Source organism: Balaenoptera physalus, assembly GCF_965194825.1.
Source record: "Balaenoptera physalus genome assembly, chromosome: X".
In the NCBI taxonomy this organism is placed as follows: domain Eukaryota; kingdom Metazoa; phylum Chordata; class Mammalia; order Artiodactyla; family Balaenopteridae; genus Balaenoptera; species Balaenoptera physalus.
Window position 1 is genome coordinate 102075546 of NC_138903.1, and position 20221 is coordinate 102095766.

At 38.7% G+C, this 20221-nt stretch overlaps 1 protein-coding gene and 1 long non-coding RNA gene across 5 annotated transcripts in view; one reads left to right on the forward strand and one right to left on the reverse strand.

Moving 5' to 3' along the window:
* Positions 1–11796, reverse strand: part of LOC309652098 — a 217615-nt gene extending 205819 nt beyond the window's left edge. The window contains exons 1-2 of one of the 2 annotated variants that reach the window (XR_014258571.1): positions 8096–11796; positions 6207–7049 (exon numbers count right to left, since the gene is read on the reverse strand). This is a non-coding gene — a long non-coding RNA (uncharacterized lncRNA). Of the gene's footprint in view, positions 1–6206; positions 7050–8095 lie in introns of those variants that run through there. The other variant, XR_014258570.1, reaches the window with a different exon arrangement.
* Positions 7246–20221, forward strand: part of PLS3 (plastin 3) — a 90544-nt gene continuing 77568 nt past the window's right edge. The window contains exons 1-2 of one of the 3 annotated variants that reach the window (XM_082445539.1): positions 7332–7392; positions 11803–11848. The gene's annotated coding sequence lies outside the window, so the exon portion shown is untranslated. Of the gene's footprint in view, positions 7393–7803; positions 8041–11802; positions 11849–20221 lie in introns of those variants that run through there. The other 2 variants (XM_082445537.1, XM_082445541.1) reach the window with 2 other exon arrangements.

Here is a 20221-nt window from a genome sequence, read left to right on the forward strand (position 1 = left end):
ATTTTCCATGGAATTGAGAAGAAAGGTAAAATCATCAGCTGCATTCCCATGCTTTATTTTTTGGGATAAAGTACAGCGAATGTTTCCTGTAAGATCCTATGGTTCTATTCACAGGCTGTAGAGTCAGATATGAGATGGAATATCTCCTCCCCACTCCTGTACCTTCCAGCTTCTACATTACAAGCCAAATGATCTTGGGCAAAAGTTACTAATTAATTCTATAAGCCTTATTTTCTCATTTGAATATGGGGATAATAACACTTCCATTCATGGAATAGTTATTAACCTTAAATGAGATAATATACATAAAGTTCCTAGTACAAGTCCTGCCACATAGAAGGAGCTCAGTAAGAGGTAGTTGTAGCTGTTATTCTCCCCCACCCCCGTGGAATTCCGCAATTGCGATTACATTCAATTTGAATGGTGATAAAGAAATGAGAGTAGAATACAGCTATCCATCAGTTGCTTGGTATTAAAGATTGTGAAGACCTAAGATTGTAATGTGCAAAGGTGCTAATTTCTATCTTAATCTGTTGCATATCTTCAGTCATGAACCAATTCTAACGTAAATATACCCCTTTAAGAACACAACTCCATCCGGATACCAAGTCCATATTGGGGCAAGCATAGGAACCCAGACGGAGTCAGCAAACTAAGCTGCTCCAGGCCCAACCTGTTGCTGCTTGTTTTTGTAAATAAAGCTTTATTGGCACATCACCAAGGCCATTTGTTTACTTATTGTCTGTGGCTGCTTCTGTACTCTAACAGCCAAGTTGAGTAGTTGTAACAGAGACTATATGGCCTGTGTGCCAAAAATATTTACTATCTGGCCCTTCGTAGACAATGTTTTTGACTCCTGACTTAGAATATTCGTACGAGTCTGATCTCATGTCACATGGTGTACTTTCCTGAAGACTCCCAAATATTTTTTAAAAATTTAAAGTTTAGTTAAGTTTAGTTACTTCTAGGCCTACTCCATTCTATCCACTAGATGAGATGTATCTTACTATAATGGTGCCAGTGGGTGAAAGGGAATCCTCTCTGAATGGACAGGTTTACACTCTATTTATACCCTTGTTCAGGTGACCCTATGACATTGACGAAGAAACAAACCAGTGGATGCATTCTTGGTTCTAAATTATCAAAGAGATGTTTGTTGGTTCAAAATGAAACTTCTTGTCCTCAGCCCTTCTGTGACATTTTATAAGGAAACTCTTGGTTATTTAGACCAAATGTCCAATTATCTTTCTGACTGCAATTAGTTATGAAAATATTGGCATGATATAATCCTTAAACCAGTATAGTCACATGATTACTTAAACCTTTCTAAAAGTATCAGAGAAGAAATATATCTTTTTTTTTTTTTTTTTTTTTTTTTTTTGCTATCCAGCTTCTGTTTCTGGCTTATTTGATTTGTTGAAATCAAATGTTTTTGCAGTGTTGAAATCTCTTTTGTGGTAAATTGAAGCACTTTGTCCTCCTTGCAATGACAGTGGCAAACAAGGGATCATGCTGAACAAGAGGTAGATGACTTCATCTTCCAAGGCCCTTTTGATTTCTGAGTTTAGTTTGTCTCTTGCAATACAGATCCTTTCTATACTTGTTTCCTGCCGTCACATGCCATATCTTCACTAGTGTGGTTTTCCTGTGCTTAAGCAGCCTAATTGTGTCAATCTCTTTTTTAATACCAGCTTTATTGAGATATAATTCACAACACCATACAATTCACCTGCTTAAATGGTACAATTCAATGGTTTTTAGTGTATTTACAGAGTTGTGCAACCATCAGTTTATTTTAGAACATTTTCATGGCCCCAAAAGGGAACCCCATCAGCAGTAACTCCCCATTTTCCTTCAAATCCACCCCTTCCCACCCCAGCTCCGAGCAACAATGAATCTACTTTCTGTCTCTATGGATTTTCCCTTTTTGTACATTTCAGATAAATAGAACCATACAATATGTGGTCTTTTGTAACTGGCTCCTTTCACTTAGCATAATATTTTCAAAGTTCATCTATGTTATAACTCTGTCAATCTCTTTTTAAAGTCACATTTTGTTTGTTTAGTAGACACAGACTCAAATATTTATGGTAGTTAACCAATGACCTATGTGGTGAAAGCTCCTTTTTCAGTCTCTTGATCCATCCATCTGCCTTCAAACACTTATAGCATTTAAAAATCATATTATATTCTCTCTCTCTCTTTCTCTCTCTCTCTCTCTCTCTCTCTCTCTCTCTCTCACACACACACACACACACACACACACACACACACACACACACACTCTTATGCATGCAGACACTTTTAAATACACTAAAATCTGGCCTTACATATTTGAGAATCAAACAATCAATAATAGGCTAAATATTATTCACCATAGTTTTGGAAGTTTTAGCCACAGCAATCAGAGAAGAAAAAGAAATAAAAGGAATCCAAATCAGAAAAGAAGAAGTAAAACTGTCACCGTTTGCAGATGACATGATACTATACATAGAGAATTCTAAAGATGCTACCAGAAAACTGCTAGACCTAATCAATGAATTTGGTAGAGTAGCAGGATACAAAATTAATGCACAGAAATCTCTTGCATTCCTATACACTAATGATGAAAAATCTGAAAGAGAAATTAAGGAAACACTCCCATTTACCATTGCAACAAAAAGAATAAAATACCTAGGAATAAACCTACCTAAGGAGACAAAAGACCTGTATGCAGAAAACTATAAGACACTGATGAAAGAAATTAAAGGTGATACAAACAGATGGAGAGATATACCATGTTCTTGGATGGGAAGAATCAACATTGTGAAAATGACTAACTATACTACCCAAAGCAATCTACAGATTCTATGCAATCCCTATCAAACTACCAATGGCATTTTTCACAGAACTAGAACAAAAAATTTCACAGTTTGTATGGAAACACAAAAGACCCCAAATAGCCAAAACAATCTTGAGAAAGAAAAACGGAGCTGGAGTAATCAGGCTCCTGGACTTCAGACTATACTACAAAGCTATAGTAATCAAAACAATATGGTACTGGCACAAAAACAGAAATATAGATCAATGGACCAGGGTAGAAGGCCCAGAGATAAACCCACACACATATGGTCACCTTATCTTTGATAAAGGAGGCAAGAATATACAATGGAGAAAAGACAGCCTCTTCAATAAGTGGTGCTGGGAAAACTGGACAGCTACATGTAAAAGAATGAAATTAGAACACTCCTTAACACCATACACAAAAATAAACTCAAAATGGATTAAAGACCTAAATGTAAAGCCAGACACTATCAAACTCTTAGAGGAAAACATAGAACACTCTATGACATAAATCACAGCAAGATACTTTTTGACCCACCTCCCACAGAAATGGAAATAAAAACAAAAATAAACAAATGGGACCTAATGAAACTTAAAAGCTTTTGCACAGCAAAGGAAACCATAAACAAGACGAAAAGACAACCCTCAGAATGGGAGAAAATATTTACAAATGAAGCAACTGACAAAGGATTAATCTCCAAAATTTACAAGCAGCTCATGCAGCTCAATATCAAAAAAAAAACAACCCAATCCAAAAATGGGCAGAAGACCTAAATAGACATTTCTCCAAAGAAGATATACAGATTGCCAACAAACACATGAAAGAATGCTCAACATCATTAATCATTAGAGAAATGCAAATCAAAACTACAATGGGATATCATCTCACACGGGTCAGAATGGCCATCATCCAAAAATCTACAAACAATAAATGCTGGAGAGGGTGTGGAGAAAAGGGAACCCTCTTGCACTGTTGGTGGGAATGTAAATTGATACAGCCACTATGGAGAACAATATGGAGGTGTCTCAAAAAACTAAAAATAGAACTAACATACAATCCAGCAATTCCACTTCTGGATATTTATTCAAAGAAAACAAAAACACTAATTTGAAAAGATATATGCATTCCTATGTTTACTGCAGCATTATTTACAATAGCCAAGATATGGAAGCAACCCAAGTACCCATTAATAGAGGGATGGATAAAGAAGATGTGATGTACATACATACAGTGGAATATTACTCAGCCATAAAAAATAATGAAATCTTGCCATCTGTGGCAACATGGATGGACCTGGAGGGTATTATGCTAGGAGAAATAAGCCAGATAGAGAAAAACAAATACCGTATGATTTCACTTATATGTGGAATCTAAAAAGCAGAACAAACGAACAAACAAAACAAAACAGAAACAGACTCAGAGATACAGAGAACAAACTGGTGGTTGCCAGAATGGAGGGGCCATGGGGGAATGAGTGAAATAGGTGAAGGGGAATAAAAGGTACAAACTTCCAGCTATAAAATAAATGTCACAGGGATGTAATGTACACGTACGGAATATAGTCAATAATATTATAACAACTTGTATGGTGATTGATGGTAACTGGACTTATTGTGGTGATCATCTCATATAAAAATATCAAATCAACATGTTGTACACCTGAAACTAACATAATATTGTATGTTAATTATAACTCAATTTTTAAAAGATGAATTAGGCCCTTTGATCTGCCTTTGAGCTTCTGAAAGGGACCCTGAAGACCAGCTGTGCAAGCCTCTTTTTTTTTTAATATTTATTTATTTATTTTAGCTGCGCTGGGTCTTATTTGCGGCACGCGGGATCTTTCAGTTCTGGCATACAGGATCTTTTAGTTGCCGCATGCAGCCTTCTTAGTTGCGGCATGTAAACTCCTAGCTGTGGCATGCATGCAGGATCCAGTTCCCCCACCAGGGATCGAACCCAGGTCCCCTGCATTGGGAGCGCAGAGTCCTACCCACTGGACCACCAGGGAAGTCCCTGCAAGCCTCTTTATATAGATAGGAAAACTACCAACTTTGGGTTACTTTGTGAATGATCCTATATGGCTTAAATTGATGGTGTGAAAGATCAGAAAGAAATGCAGTTTGAATAGAGCTTTGAGTCTGAGGCTCCTTTCTTAGAGCAAAATGTTAGCCTCTGAAAAGGACTCTTAGATTTTGGGTAACACAGAAGTAGCTTAGTTACATCAAGATGGCTATCATAGCAGTATTCATTAAAATGGAGTTCTACTTTGTTGAGCTTGTTAAACAGGAATCTCAACCAGCCTCCACATAGGGCAAGTTTTATCCGTTGGAAACTACCGAGGCACTGAGACACAGTGCCATTACCTGGGCACCCTGTGGCTTTGAAACTGTGACCACTGTACTTCCATTAAAGTGACGTTTCTTGACCACAAACTCTTACTGAATTCTGACATCCTCAGTGTTAGTAAATAAAGTAAAGCTTCCATGTAAGCTTTTTTGAAAAAAAAAAAAACAACAGGAAAGTGTAAATAGCATATGCATAGGATTCTTAATATTTTGACTTATTCTAAATGCTAACACTTGAAAAATAAACTAAAATAGAATACTAAGTTAAGTAATTGAGACAAATATATCCATACTCGAAAATTTAGCTTGCACAGTCCCTTCATACAGACATTCTAAGTCTGTAAATTTAAGTTTTAAAGCAGGTGGAAGCTCTTCAGTGGCGACTTAACAGACGCCATAAAATGTAGAAAACTGAAGTACTGTATTAGTGTATCTAGAAATTTTGTGTAAAGAATTCCAGAAACCACACCAAACCTTGGGCCAATTACTGAAAGCCAGAAATCTCACTGTGGATCCTCTTGTAAATGTGTGTGGCGGTACACTTCACAGTCCACACAACACGAACATGTTGAAATCAGTATTTTGTGCTGACCCAAACCTGACCCAGTACAAAATCTCTCATACCAGAAATTTAATATTTCCGATAGCCAGATTGCTCTCTCATTTCTTTTTCACCTTTCTGTGCCTTTCATATGTTCTTCCAGTTGGTTAATCATTAATTAATATTTAATGAGCCTTTTTCCCAGTGCCAATTCCTTCTCTGCTAGTGTAGCCTTTAGGCAGTATATGAACTCCCTTCTTCTGCCTATTCAAGAAGCGCCGGCACTCACTATAGGTTAATTTCTCTAATGAAATTCATAATAGCAGATGAAGTGAGGGTTCCTTGACAAGATCATTCGATTTTCAGACCACTCTTTTTTTTGGCCGTGCCCTGAGGCATGCGGGATCTTAGTTCCCTGACCAGGGATGGAACACGTGCCTCCTGCATTGGGAGCGCTGAGTCTTAACCACTGGACTGCCAGGGAAGTCCCAGGCCACTCTTAATTTAGCAATTTTCGTACTGCATATAAAATGAGAAATAATTGAACCAATTTTTAATTCTTAAAAAACTTTCCAAGCACACATTTCCTGAACAAAATGGTTGTGACTGAAACAGGAAAGGGCTTAGCCTTTCTCTTCTACAGCTGTGCCACAAGCCAGTCTCTTGACCTGACCCTGGAGAATCCGTCAAACTCTGGTCCTTGGAGCTGATTTTGGACCTGGAGTGAGCCAAAGGATTGGAATGCACAATAAGGAGGGGAAACCTCCGCGCGTATTAATGAAAGAGGTCAATTATGACACAGAGGGCAAGAAGAAGAAAGGGTCCTCTGGGAAGCAGGAGTATGTCTCCAAGTTTTCTCTGGTGAAAGGAGACTGATGAAAATTGACATCCATTTCCAGTCAAACGAATGGGAACCACGTTATTTCCACCTTCCCTTCCCACCTCCACCTCTCATTCCTTTCCGCATGGACAAACAGACCAGACAGGTGATTTTGGTCAACAATGTACTTGGGCACGAAGCCAAAAACGTGACAGCCTCGTCCTGTCCATATATCTGCTCCCTAGACGTCGTTGGAAAGGGAAGATTGCTGAGGTTTTCCCTCTGCGTTGTTCCGCACGCAGGCTGATTGGAGCAGAAGAAACTAAGTACTAGTATTACTAGTCCCTTCCCATGCCGAGATTCTCTACGATTCTGGGTTGAAACTGTACTCTCCAGAGACTTAAATAGGGGCTTGGTGACGTTCAAACTCTTGCTCCAACATTCTCATCTCTTCGTTTATTCCACACGATTTTTTGGAACGTGGTCCCCGAGCCAGGCTGTGAGGACTTCTAATCTCTTCATAGCCAGGGAGGGGAAGAAACGAGAGCGGAGGACCAATCTCCGCTCCCAGCCGCTGAGTTACACTCCCCATCCCTCCAGGGCGCCCATCCCGGTGCCTATTCTCCCAACTCCCCACCCAGTTGATGTGACAGGTGCGTGGCCCAATCCCCTTCCTGGTTCCCAGCCGACGGCTAGCACCACCGGAGCCAATGGCGGCGGCCGAGGGGCGGAGGGGGCTGGCAGGAGGGGCGGGAGCGCTGGCTTTAGAACCACAGCCGCAAAAATTCCGAGCGGCAGAAGTTGTCTGAGTGCGTCGGTTGGAGGCTGGCTGGCCAGATCCGGTACTCTGCGACTTTATGTAAGTGCTCTGCAGGCGCGGGAGGGCACCGGGATCCCTGGGCGTGGGCATGAGTGGGTCCAGGAGAGAGCATCTCCGGGAACCTCGGCAGGAACGTGCCTGGCACGGGAGGCGGGGGACTGAGAGGGAGGCTGCAGAAATTTCTGTCCTAGACCTTGGGCGCCAAAGCGATCGTTCGCATCAAGGACGGGTGGGAGTGACCGAGTGTTCCCCACGACCACCGCCCGCCGCAAACACGTTTTCTGCTCTTCACTGGAGAGATGGTGCTTTCTCACTAGTTGCTCTTAACTTGTTGCCAAACTTGGGCTGGAGTCCTTGACGCCAGCCCTTGCCCTTCTCCCCTTCTGTGGCGGCGGCCCCGAAGTGGAAACCAAGCGCCTAACTTCCCTCTGTCGTCCTTCTTCAGCTACTGCCACCCTCCTCCCCCCTCCTCCGCCGGCTCCGGACTCAGGAAATCCCGGAGCCGGTCGCCGGCGACGCCTCCAGCCCCCGCTCGCCCTCCTCGGGTGACCTCACGGGCTCACCCCGGCCCCCGGGCTCCACGGGGTGCGGTGGCCCAGGGAAGGAACGAGGCTCCGGTTGCCTGCCTGCCGCCTGCTTCCCTTGCCATTAGCGAGCGAATCGCTATCGCACCGCGTCTCCCTATGAGTAAGCACTTTTTTCCTTTCTGTAGCAGGACATCTCCGGGCCATTAGGGCAGTACCTTTCCGTTCTCCTCTCCCCAGATCCCGCGCCGCCCGTCTTCTCCCTTCTCAGCTCCTCTGGCTCTGCAGCCTCGAGCGCGCGGTCGGGGCAGCGGCCGCCCGGCACCTCCCGGGGCTCCTCGGGAGGCAGAGCCGAAGGGGCGGGGGGCGAGGGCAACATCCCCCTCCTCCCACAGAGCTGCACTTGCCGGTGTTTACTTTTCCCTACTCGCAGTACTTAGCGGTCTAATGAGAGGCCGGGGGACGCCGACCACCCCCGCCCGGGCTTCTCGCCAGTCCCAGAGTTGCCGCCGCCGCTGCTGCTACTTGCTGTAATGTGCTGGCGGCTCCAACGGCCAGGCTCCAGGGCAGAAGATCCCAACCTGGGAGGTGGAGTGGGCTTAATGCATTCTGACATTTCCTGTACGCGACGCAAATTCTTGCTCCACACGCGATCTGCACAACATGCCGGGTGGTACTCAAGGTTGAGTTTAGAACTAACTGGGTTGGAGAGCCTCGCCGTTTAGGATCAGATAGACGGGATGCTCGGGGTGCCCGACCTGTTACCAGGGATGGGGGGTGGGGAAGAGAGCCTGGCTGGCTGCACAGTAGGTAGAAAACCTAGGTGAAATTAAAAACTACTGAGAGGTAAGCGCACACTCCGCTTTACAAGATGTCACAGTGTGTTTGGGAGCTTAAACTTGATCCTGAAGATCCAATTTACAGTGAATTCCAACATAGTGGCCGAAGCCCCACATATGTCAATTGGCATCACGTGCCCCAAGTCTCTGATGCCCCTAGGGTAGTGGTCACATGACTTCTTTTGACTTTAAAACTGGAATGTAATGGCTGAAGTTCATTTTCCCAAAACTACCGTGACAAAAAAGGGGAGGGGGCGGTGTGAACTAGCTTCTACTCAAGGGAGTTCTACTTGGATTTGGATGAGGGGAGCAGAAAGGGAATTTGGTGCTCAGATTTTATCCAAAATAAAAAACAGAAGCTGTTTTTAAAATAAGGGCTTGAAATATGTTTGTGCTGGGGTATATATCTCCCATGTGGCCCTTCAATCTAGTTATGGCTTTTCTAAATTTTAAAAATATCTTACTAATTATTTTCTAGAAAAATCGTCCATTTATTCATGCCCTATTTCATTCCTAAATGATAGATTTGAAGCCATATCCCATTAGATAGTGTTTTTAAAAAATTAGGCTTTGTCCATGTCCCTGGGTCTGGCCTATATTCCAGTTGAACTGTTCTCTATATTAGGCATCTGCTTGAAGGTGGTGGATAATCTCTTGGCTAAAATTAACCATCAGTTATTGTGGTTTGGAATTAATTGGATCAGAAATCAGGCAGGAAAACAGTGGACACTAAATTTAAGAAACCGAGCTAGTTGGGTTTTTACCTGTCAGTATTTTAGTAGAATAATGAGAGGCCACAGAAACAACTCCCATAATGACCAATACCCACCCAAGTGGCCCAAGTTAAGGTTGCTTTTGGAAAAACGTGGCAGTTTTTGCTATTCAGATTATATATTGCAGAGTGTAGAAATGGGCAGAGGAATCTCTGAGGTTGAGAGTTTAAAAGCTTTACTTATTTACAAAAATGGATCCAGTTGATACGTATTCAGTCTTGAAAACAACTAGGGCAGCTAAAAAGGAAACTGGGAATATTTAAGAGATTTTGGCTTTTGTATGCTTCAGCCAAAAATCCTTGTCTACTTACTGCAGCAACCTCTGAATGACTTGAGCACGACATTTTCATGCTGTGCATGGGTTTCTGAGCCTAAAAACTAGAACAACTTTAAAGCACATAGTTCTGACCACGAGGCTAGCCTTGCGGCACAGATTAGCTGGAAGTGGACTCAAACTGCACCTGAGTTAATTGGAGTTAACTACACTGGTAGATAGACCCCCCTAGTGGAAGAGAGGTGATAATATAATTTTAGATGGAACTCCTAACAAATATTTAACCTTAAAAAAAGAAGAGCACAACTATCCAACGAGGTTAAAGTGGTAGGGAGAGAAGTTCTTTTTAAGATAGTATTAACTCGTGTCAAAACAGGATTCTCCCTAGGCTCTCCAACCACAGTCTTTCATTGTCTCGGTATGTCCACTCATTTACAACTACTGACTTCATTTTTTAGTCATATGATCTAATGAACCCAGGCTTTCATTAAAATTAGAGGATTATGAGTCTACTTCTTAATTTCTACAATTAGATCTAGAAAGTTATCAAACTCTTTACCTGGGGTGGGAGAGCCAAATAAATTATGCTCTGCCTTGATTTAACACAGACAATCAACACTGAGGTCCAAGGTCTCTAGTCTAGTCTGAGGCCATCATTTAGAGTCAATTGCTAAAAATGTCTAGGCTTAATGCATTTTGGGTAGAAGGATTAATTATGACTAGTGAGTAATATTTGGGTTGAGATTAAGTCTCTTCTACAAATGGTTACAAGCACGTTAGACTTGACTGTGACTGTTTATACTGGCAGAATATCAATATCCAGGGCACTATTAGGAACCCCATGAAATTTTGCTCCTAGGCAAACAACGTGACTGTTACAGAAAAGAAGGGGGTAGAAACTTGGCCGTGGTGCTTGAGCACTAAGGAGATTCTTTATGGTGAAACTGATGACAAAAGGAAGAAAATTCACTTGCCATTTTTCCATATTCTGTTTTAAGCATTTCTACTTACCTTTCCAAGAAATTTACTGACATAATATTCTTAGCACATATGATAAATTCATGAATTTGCTATTGCTATAATCTAGGTGGAATGAATATGCCAAACTGTTTGTTTTTGCTGTTTAGTACAGATTCCAAAAGTAGCTGGTATAAAATTGAAAACGAACATCTATCAGTACATGAAAACTTGGGTCACTGTTTTTGGAATCATTTTGTACTTGCTCATGCTCTTTTGGTGAAAAGTAATCCAGAGGGGGAAAGTTTAATCTGTGAAAATAATAAAACTCAGTTTAGAAGAAAACAGCTAGATCATGTTTTGAGTCTATAATTATTCTAGAGAGTGATGCACCATATGATGTACGTTCATTGTGTTGGAGGTTTCAAACGTTTTTTGGATACATTATACTGTTGGAAGGTCTTTTAGATACCAGTGGTCACGACTAGCTGTTTTTAGTGATGAGAGAGCTTTGATTAAAATTATGACCTAGAAATATAAAAAACTGTCTGATCATGAAATGTCAGTCTCAGGAGAAGATCTGATAATACTTGGGCCAATGGTAGTTATGGAGGTGAGACAGTTTCCAAAAATTCAATATGCTTAATTAATAACATTGAATTTGCCCTGTTCTTAGCACTTGAAAGACAAATATTGGTGAGTATAAACTGTTTTAGGGATGAAAAAGCATTGCTGTTAAATGAAAATTACAATGCTAAGGGGGACGTATGTTGGACTTGCTTCAGAAGAACTAGATTCTAGACATGGCTCTGACACTGACTCATAGTTTGACCTTGAGAAAGTCACTTAAGATTATTATATTGATAACTAACATTGAGTACATACATGTGCCAGACACCACGCATTTTCTCATTTATAAAATGAGGGCATGGCTCAAGGATTTTGGTCTGCTGGGATTTTTTTTTCTTTTATAAGATATATCTTTTATATAGATATAGTCTGGCTTATTTCAGTTATATTTATCAGTTGATTTTTTTCCAATTTTAATGCAACTATATTGAACCAAGCTAAATACCTTGTAGGCAAATTGGTGACTATCCAGGAAGATGATCACCAGTGGCTTATTCCGTGAGTAATGTTATTTCTTTAAAATATAGAGGTACCATTTATATCATTCCTTATCAAGGATTTTTGGCACATTAAACTTACTGATTTTATATTATGACAAAGCTTAATTTCTCTTAACAGTCTAGAAATTTGTTTGATGATAAGGAGGTAGTATTGTTTATTGGAAAAGGCATTGAGTGTGGACTCCAGGATCTTTTAGGCCTCTACAGTTTGCACAGACAGGCCATCTTCAGTAAATCATGGAAGTTCTCTGTTTTCATATCTGGATTTTACTTTATTTGTAAGCCATCTGTTTTCAATCTGTATATTTCACAGGCATGCTGAAAGGATAAATGAGCTATGTAAGCCTTGGCTCTTCAGCAGACAGGTGCTATATAAATTCAAAGTACTGTAGTAGTATATCATAGAAACACTAAAGCTTTAATAAGAGTTTACAGAAATGGTAGAATTCTCATCACTTAAGTCTTGCCACATTTTTACTTGTCTGTAAATGTTCTCCAGCCATCCACTTTTACAAGCTAAGAAGAAATAAAGCCAGACATAATGTAATGAAAAATAAGAGAAATGGTTGATAACAAGAGAATAAAACCCTATATGTGTAATACTTTCTTATATTTTTTCCCTCAAATATTGTGCCAAGTAGCCTGTAAAAGCCATTAATGTGGTGGTTGTTTTTTTTTTTAACCTTTCCCAAGTAACTACTGAGCAGTATTTTGGCGTTCATTGGTAATGGTTACAAAATACTTTGGCTTATCATACTTCATTCTTAGTTTTGTGATTGCCCGTAATAGGAGGTTTTGTGTAAAATTACGCATGAAAAATCAAATGTTTCTCCTTATAATTGCACTCTAAATTGCATATGCAGGTATGGAAAAGTGCATAATGGAGGAGATACACTTATGTTTAAGTGGTGTGCCATCATTAACACAGAAAAGGTGAGAAGTTAATGCAGGTCTTCATCTGAAAAACAAACATGTTGGAAGCTAGATGACTTCTGAGGGGTCATTTACTTTTCTTTTCTTTTTTTTTTTTTTTTGTCTGCATCGGGTCTTCGTTGCTGTGCGCGGGCTTTCTCTAGTTGCAGCGAGCAGGGGCTACTCTTCGTTGCAGTGCGCAGGCTTCAGTAGTTGTGGCACGTAGGCTCAGTAGTCGTAGCTCGCAGGCTCTAGAGCACAGGCTCAGTAGTTGTGGCGCACGGGCTCAGTTGCTCCGTGGCATGTGGGATCTTCCCGGACCAGGGCTTGAACCCGTGTCCCCTGCATTGGCAGGAGGATTCTTAACCACTGCGCCACCAGGGAAGCCCCTGAGGGTCATTTTCAACCCCCACCCTCAAAACTATTAACTTGGAATTAATTTTCACTGTCTGTTGTCATCTTGACAATTACATGATTGTTCTTTAACTCTGTCATTCTTTGTGTTATTATGCATTTTTATTTTGTTAAAATTATGTTTGCTAACATTTGTTAAAATAGCATTTGTGAAGTGAGAGTACTTAATGAAAATGGAATAAGCAGAAAGCCTTGAGTTAAAGGACTTTTGAAATAACCTGATATCCTATGACTAGTTCTGAAGAGAAGTTTCTCTTTGCTAAAAGAAATCATTTTCTTTTATAAAATCTGATCTCTTATTTCTACCATCTCTGTTTTAAAAGATTAAATAGCAAATCATTTTTTTGTAATCTTGTAACCCATATATTGAAAATACAACTCTGATTCTCTTAAGCTGTTTTAAATTTGTATGTATATATAATACTTGTTTACATAAAAAGTATATATATAAAATTTTTACTTTCTATAAAATAGAATTTGAGAGGGCAGCATAATAGCTTTGAATATTCATATTATTGCAGTCTACATTATATGCTCTAATTACATAGTGTTGCTCTCAGATTGACATTCTGCTATTGACACTGAATAATACATTGTCCTTTATAGATGAATGTAATTTTTAAGCTTTTTTTCCTGTATTTCTTTACTTGCTTGCATATTCCCATTTTTGCCATTTCTTATTGTTGTTTTTGACATCTTGGTGCTTGTATTTCAGGTGAGGGAGAATTACCATTTAAGATTGTTTTCTCAGAGGTGAAAATGATAAGACATGATTCCTAGGGTATATCCTATTGCTATAATAGTCAATAGGTATATTTAGTTAATCTGCTGGAAAAGTGTCTTAAGTAGTGTGTACTTAGGATATTTTTTAATCAGTTTACTTTGGAATAAAAAAATACAAGACCACTTTAAAAATATGAGAAGAAAACAAAAGGGTTTATAAAGAAGAAAAATAAAAATTACTCATAATTGTACCACCTGTTCATATTTTTTCATGTTTCCTGTGTAGAACGTTAGATATTTTTAAAATTGGGATCATACTGTATATACTGTTTGTATCCCATTCTTTTAACTTATATTTTGAACATGTTTTCGTGTAATCAGATATTTTTGAAAATATTTAAAATTACTGCATGATATTCTATATAATGGATATTTCATAATTTATTTCACTAATTCCAGGTTGTTGGAAGTTTTTGTTCTTTCCATATCTTATAGATAACGCTTCAGTGAACACCCTGGGGCAAAAACCATTTCATGACTCTGATTATTTCTTTGAGATAAATATTTAGAAGAGAAATTGCAAAGATTTTTGTTTTAAAGATGAATTCCTTTGACAATCTCTGAAATTTAAACATTGGTGTAAGCAAAAAGAGCCTTGATTTCAAACAGCAGCACTCAAAAAAAAAAAAGCCATTCTTTATATAGTGTTTCGTATGGAGCTGGTTTAGGTAAAGTATATGTCTTGGAAATATTTTGGTTTCCTCTGATCTAGTTAGCAGGTGCAAAGGAGGATGAAGTAGAATCCTGTGGGGTGTACAATCATAGGAAGTTCTATTTTTTGAAACAGAACTGTTAATTGGGGAAGGGAGACAGGTTTGTATTTAATTAGCCTTTAGATTTCAGATTGCTGTAAAACTCAGTTCAAGTACAGAAAGCTTACTTGTGACCATAAACTTTCAGTATCATGAAGAGACTTTTAATCCTGAAGTTGGTTAAATGGCTGTATATATATAAAGATATATATTTATATATTCTTTTTCAGCTTCTTTGCCATTATAGGTTATTACAAGATATTGAGTGTAGTTCCCTGTGCTATACAGTAGGTCCTTGTTGGTTATCTATTTTATATATAGAGTGTGTATATGTTAATCCCAAGCTTCTAATTTAACCCCCCCTTCCCCTTTGGTAAGCATAAGTTTTTTTTCTATATCTGTGGAGTTACCATATTACCCAGCAATCCCACTCCTGGGCATATATCCGGAAAAGACGAAAACCCTAATTTGAAAAGATACATGCACCCCAATGTTCATAGCAGCTCTATATACAATAGCCAAGGCATGGAAGCTACCTAAATGTCCATCAGCAGATGAATGGATAAAGAAGATGTGGTACATATACACAAGGGAATATTACTCAGCCATAAAAAAGAATGAAATAATGCCATTTGCAGCAATATGGATGGACCTAGAGGTTATCATACTGAGTGAAGTAAGTCAGACAAAGACAAATGTCATATATCACTTATATGTGCAATCTAAAAAAATGATACAAATGAATTTATTTACAAAACAGAAATAGACTCACGGACATAGAAATGGCTGTGTTTGTTGATAGGCTTTTTTATCTCAGGCTGTCAGTCTCTTGAAGTACAGCCACGCCTCGGAGATACTTCAGTTGGTTCCAGACTATCGCAATAAAGTGAGTCACATCAATTTTTTTGGCTTCCCAGTGCATATAAAAGTTATGTTTACACTATACTGTAGTCTATTAAGTGTGTGATAGCGTTACATCTAAAAAAATGTACATAATTAAAAATACTTTATTGTTTAAAAAATGCCAATTATCATCTGAGGCTCCAGTGTGTCCTAGTAACGTCGAAGATCACTGATCACCAATCATTATAACAAATATAATGATAATGAAAAAGTTTGAAATGTGGTGAGAATTACCAAAATGTGACACATTTCCACATATTGGAAAATGGTGCCAGTAGACTCACTTGATGCAGCGTTAGCACAAACCTTCAATTTGTAGAAAGTGCAGTATCTGGAAAGCGCAATAAAATGATGTGTGCCTGTATGTTGACAATACTCAATAAACTCAAAGTTTTATGTTTCATTCAGGTTGCTTAAATAACTAAATGGAGATCCAATAGTGGTAAAACTGGTGCCACCAGTTAATTTGTGCCTGGTTTCAGTATATGGTGAATCCCCAAATTACATCACTTAACAAATATTTTGTATATTTAAATGGCTCATTGTACACTGCATATCTCTCTCTAAACTTATCCCATGCTGCTTCACAGACCCTTCCTGGATGTCTGTCTCCTTACGCCAGTTCACTGGTGGCACTAAGGACCATGTTGGTCCGGGCATCCCATGATGACCCGGAAGTGATGTAGAAAGTTTTGTCTGACTGGACAACTCGTTCTTATCACCTCCTTTTTTTGTTCTCAGAGGGATCATGTACATGCTATATTTCATAGTCAGAATGGATTTTAGCATAAAATATGGGTTCCCATGGTTTTGCTATTTTATATCTCCGTGACATTGGGGAAGTTCCTTAATTCCTTTAAACCTCAATTTCACTATCTATAAAATGGGGATAATATCACTTGTTTTCAGTGTTGTCTTTAAAATTAAAGGAGAACATTTATAAAGAAACTGGCGTATATTAGGTGCTCAATCAGTGTTCGCATTTACAGGTCAATTAATGTTGCCTTAGGTGATCTTTATCAGGTATCTGTAGCTACCTCTTCATTTTCCTCTAATTTAAACTTTTTTTTCCTTTAAGTATCACCATTGAAGATAAATAAGATAGTTTATTTTTTCTGTTTTATTTAATGGTATTGTGAAAATATGACTTTCCAATGCTTTTCATTATGAATGTGGAGGATTTTAACAATGTTTCAGGTTGAAGAAGCCTCTTGGCTTAGCTAAGAAACCCCTTTACCATTAATGTATCCTTTTATGAGGATATTCCATCCAACAGTCTAAATTCACCCTCAAAGGAAAATTGGAAACGTGACTCTTTTAATACATGACAGACACCATTATAAAGTCATTGCCACTAACAAATTTAGCTTAGAGCAGGGTGAAAGGTAATAGGTAATGTTGATGCCTGTTTTTGGGGGGAGGAAAAAAAAGCTTCAAGTTCTTCAGTGTTTCTACAATAGTAGAAATAGTATAAACATGAATGTTTAAAAGTTTACCTTTGAAAAAATAGGAGAAAAGAGAAAATAAGTTAGTGAAAACTTAAAATGCTGGGGAAGGCAGAGAGTTATAAATTTAATCCGTATCTTTCCGAGATGACATGTAGCCTTTAGACGTGGGTGAATCCAAAACATATTAATTTTAAATTTACGATGCCCATTATTTCCTCTAGTGGAAGTTTTCAAAAGCAAAAACCAGGAAATGATGAAGGACATTGACACATTCAACAAATATTTTGAGCAGTTTGTGGGTCTCCAGTTTAAAGCTACAGTTGAATCAGTTTTGCAAGTGGTTATGAATAATTAAAATTTTATATTTTGTCTTATGATAATTAAGAAACAAATATAGCCAAATTACCATGCAGTATAGATAACCAAAAAGTAATACTGATAGATTTACGTGTTTAAAGATATAAGCCAACCCATACATTTGGTATCTTATCCTAAATCAAAGTTTTCCAGCATTAGTTGGGCCCCCAGCCCCGTGAAAAATAAAAGCAAACTAGAATATATTTATAGGTGCAAGCAGAAGGTGGCAAACTTCTCTAACCAGAGAAGGTTTGTGTAAAGATGAAGGGAGGATTGCTGTGTCAAGTACCTTGAAATGTGTAAAGATTATATAAAAGGTGGCCTATAAGGCATTTATAAAGAGATGTAACCCTCAGGAAAACTTTAAAATGTGCCCAGAGTTCTCAAGTATATATTGAGATAGTACAAACTATAGATGGAGTAATAGCCAAAGATAGTAACATGGACAATGCCTTAATTAGTCTATTTGTGGAATGGCTTCATCATTCAACTAAAATAAGTTTAATGAAGACTGTTAGGTGCTAGGCCTACAAAGATGGTAAGATACTCCTGCAGTCTGGAAGAAAAAACATAATATTGTATTTCATGAAACCTAAAAATATTCTTACATGTAGAAAAGGAACTTAAATATGGCCTTTTTTCTCAACATAAAATAATTTCTAAATTTAAACCTTGTGTGAACAAAGACATTCATGTATAACCCAATATAATCAAATCTAAACTAAGAACAAATCAAATTTAAACATTGTTATTTCTTTGCAATAATTATTGCATCCTAAAAAAAGTGCCCACCATGAGTTAATTTTACTTAAATAGAACATTGCTCAGCCTATAAATGAAGGTCAGCAGACACCAGTGTCTTGGAATAAAATAGCCCTTTGGCAAGAAAATGAGCCACACCCCATTTAGTTTTTACAAAAATAAAATTCCTTCCAGCTTTACTAAATTGTAGATGTTGTGCACAGCGTGTACTTCTGCAGTAGTTGGTTCTGCAGCTGTGGAAATATCCATGTATGTAGAAGCCCTAAAAAACATTGATTCGCCATTACTTGCACATGCAGCTCTCATACTTTCTGTAGTACAGCATTCTGTTAAGTTTTATCTGACTCAAGGATAATAGCGAGTAACTACAGGTATAGCTGACACCTTAATTTTCTGCCTTGAACTTCTTGATTGTCCCAGACTTTAAAATGAGCTGGAAAACCCAGGATTCCAAATCTGGTCATCATTTCATTTGGTGGGAGGGGATCAAATGAATGCAGTATATCTGGATGTACTATGTCTGCTGTACATGGTTTTCTTCAAAGACGGTACTAAATTCCTGCCATGTACCATGGAAAACACTGTTCTTCTAGGGAGAAAAGAAAATAAACCCATTCTCCTGGTTCTTTCACAGTACACCTGGCACACAGCAGGTCTCCATAAATATAATACATTTGAAAGAGGGTATAAATGGCCATGGATGGCCCTTGCTGATAAAGATTAAATTGTGAAAACCTAATCAGCAAATGGGTAACTTATGAATCATATTGAATAAAATACATATTGATGTGAACCTGTCAGAAAACTAAGCAAAGGCTTCCTTGGTTTTCTTCCTCTTTTACTTGTCTTAAGTGAAAGGTCAGGAGTGAATGTTATGTACGGATAGCACTTTCATTGTGAGAACTGCTTAACTTCAGAATCAACGGGGATATTGGGACATATTAATATTTTTTCACTTTTTAAAGCAGTGTTATTGAGATAGAATTCACATTCTGTACCAACCATGTAAATTGTACAGTTCAACGGATTTTAGTATATTCACAGATATGCACAACCATCAGCAAGTATTTTGTTTTTGTTTTTGTTTTTTTTAAATTAATTAATTTATTTATTTATTATTTTTGGCTGTGTTGGGTCTCCGTTGCTGTGCATGGGCTTTCTCTAGTTGCGGCGAGCGGGGGCTACTCTTTGTTACGGTGCGCGGGCTTCTCATTGCGGTGGCTTCTCTTGTTGTGGACCACAGGCTCTGGGCATGCGGGCTTCAGTAGTTGCGGCACGTGGGCTCAGTAGTTGTGGCTTGCGGGCTCTAGAGCGCAGGCTCAGTAGTTGTGGCGCACGGGCTTAGTTGCTCCGCAGCATGTGGGATCTTCCCGGACCAGGGCTCGAACCTGTGTCCCCTGCATTAGCAGGCGGATTCTTAACAACTGCACCACCAGGGAAGCCCCTTTTCCTGTTTCTTGATGCTTAGTAGCTTATTATCATCGACTTGTTCCCAACACTACCTTATTCCTTAGTAATATTTCTGCTTGAATAATGGAAAGCCTGTAAAAGTTGTGTAATCACCTTTTTAAAAACTTGTATAACAGATTTATCCAAAATTCCTTGTTTATACACATTCATTGAATACCTAGTATAAGGAACAAAAGTAAGCAGTATTAAGTATTGCAGAAGTAAATGACAAATGCTTTGAAACACAATGGTTTTCAGTCAACCTAAAGCATTATTGAGCACATCTAATATTTATTTTTTAAATTTACGCTTCAAATATGAAATACATACACAGAACAAAATTCAAAAGCTATAAAGGGACATAAAGAAAATAAACCTCCTGCCCCTGACTCCGATCCCCCACTTCCCTTCCCAGGAGGTGACCATTAGTACTAGTTTCTTGTCTATCCATCCAGAAATAATATTGAGTACATTTGACACTTGACATTTTCAGAAGAGCTTGGTGTTTTACATTTAGAAAGTGCAGCAGTAAGTTTGAGGGAGTCTTTACCTTTTGACTCTTCAGGGATGAACATGGGAAGGAGGGATTAT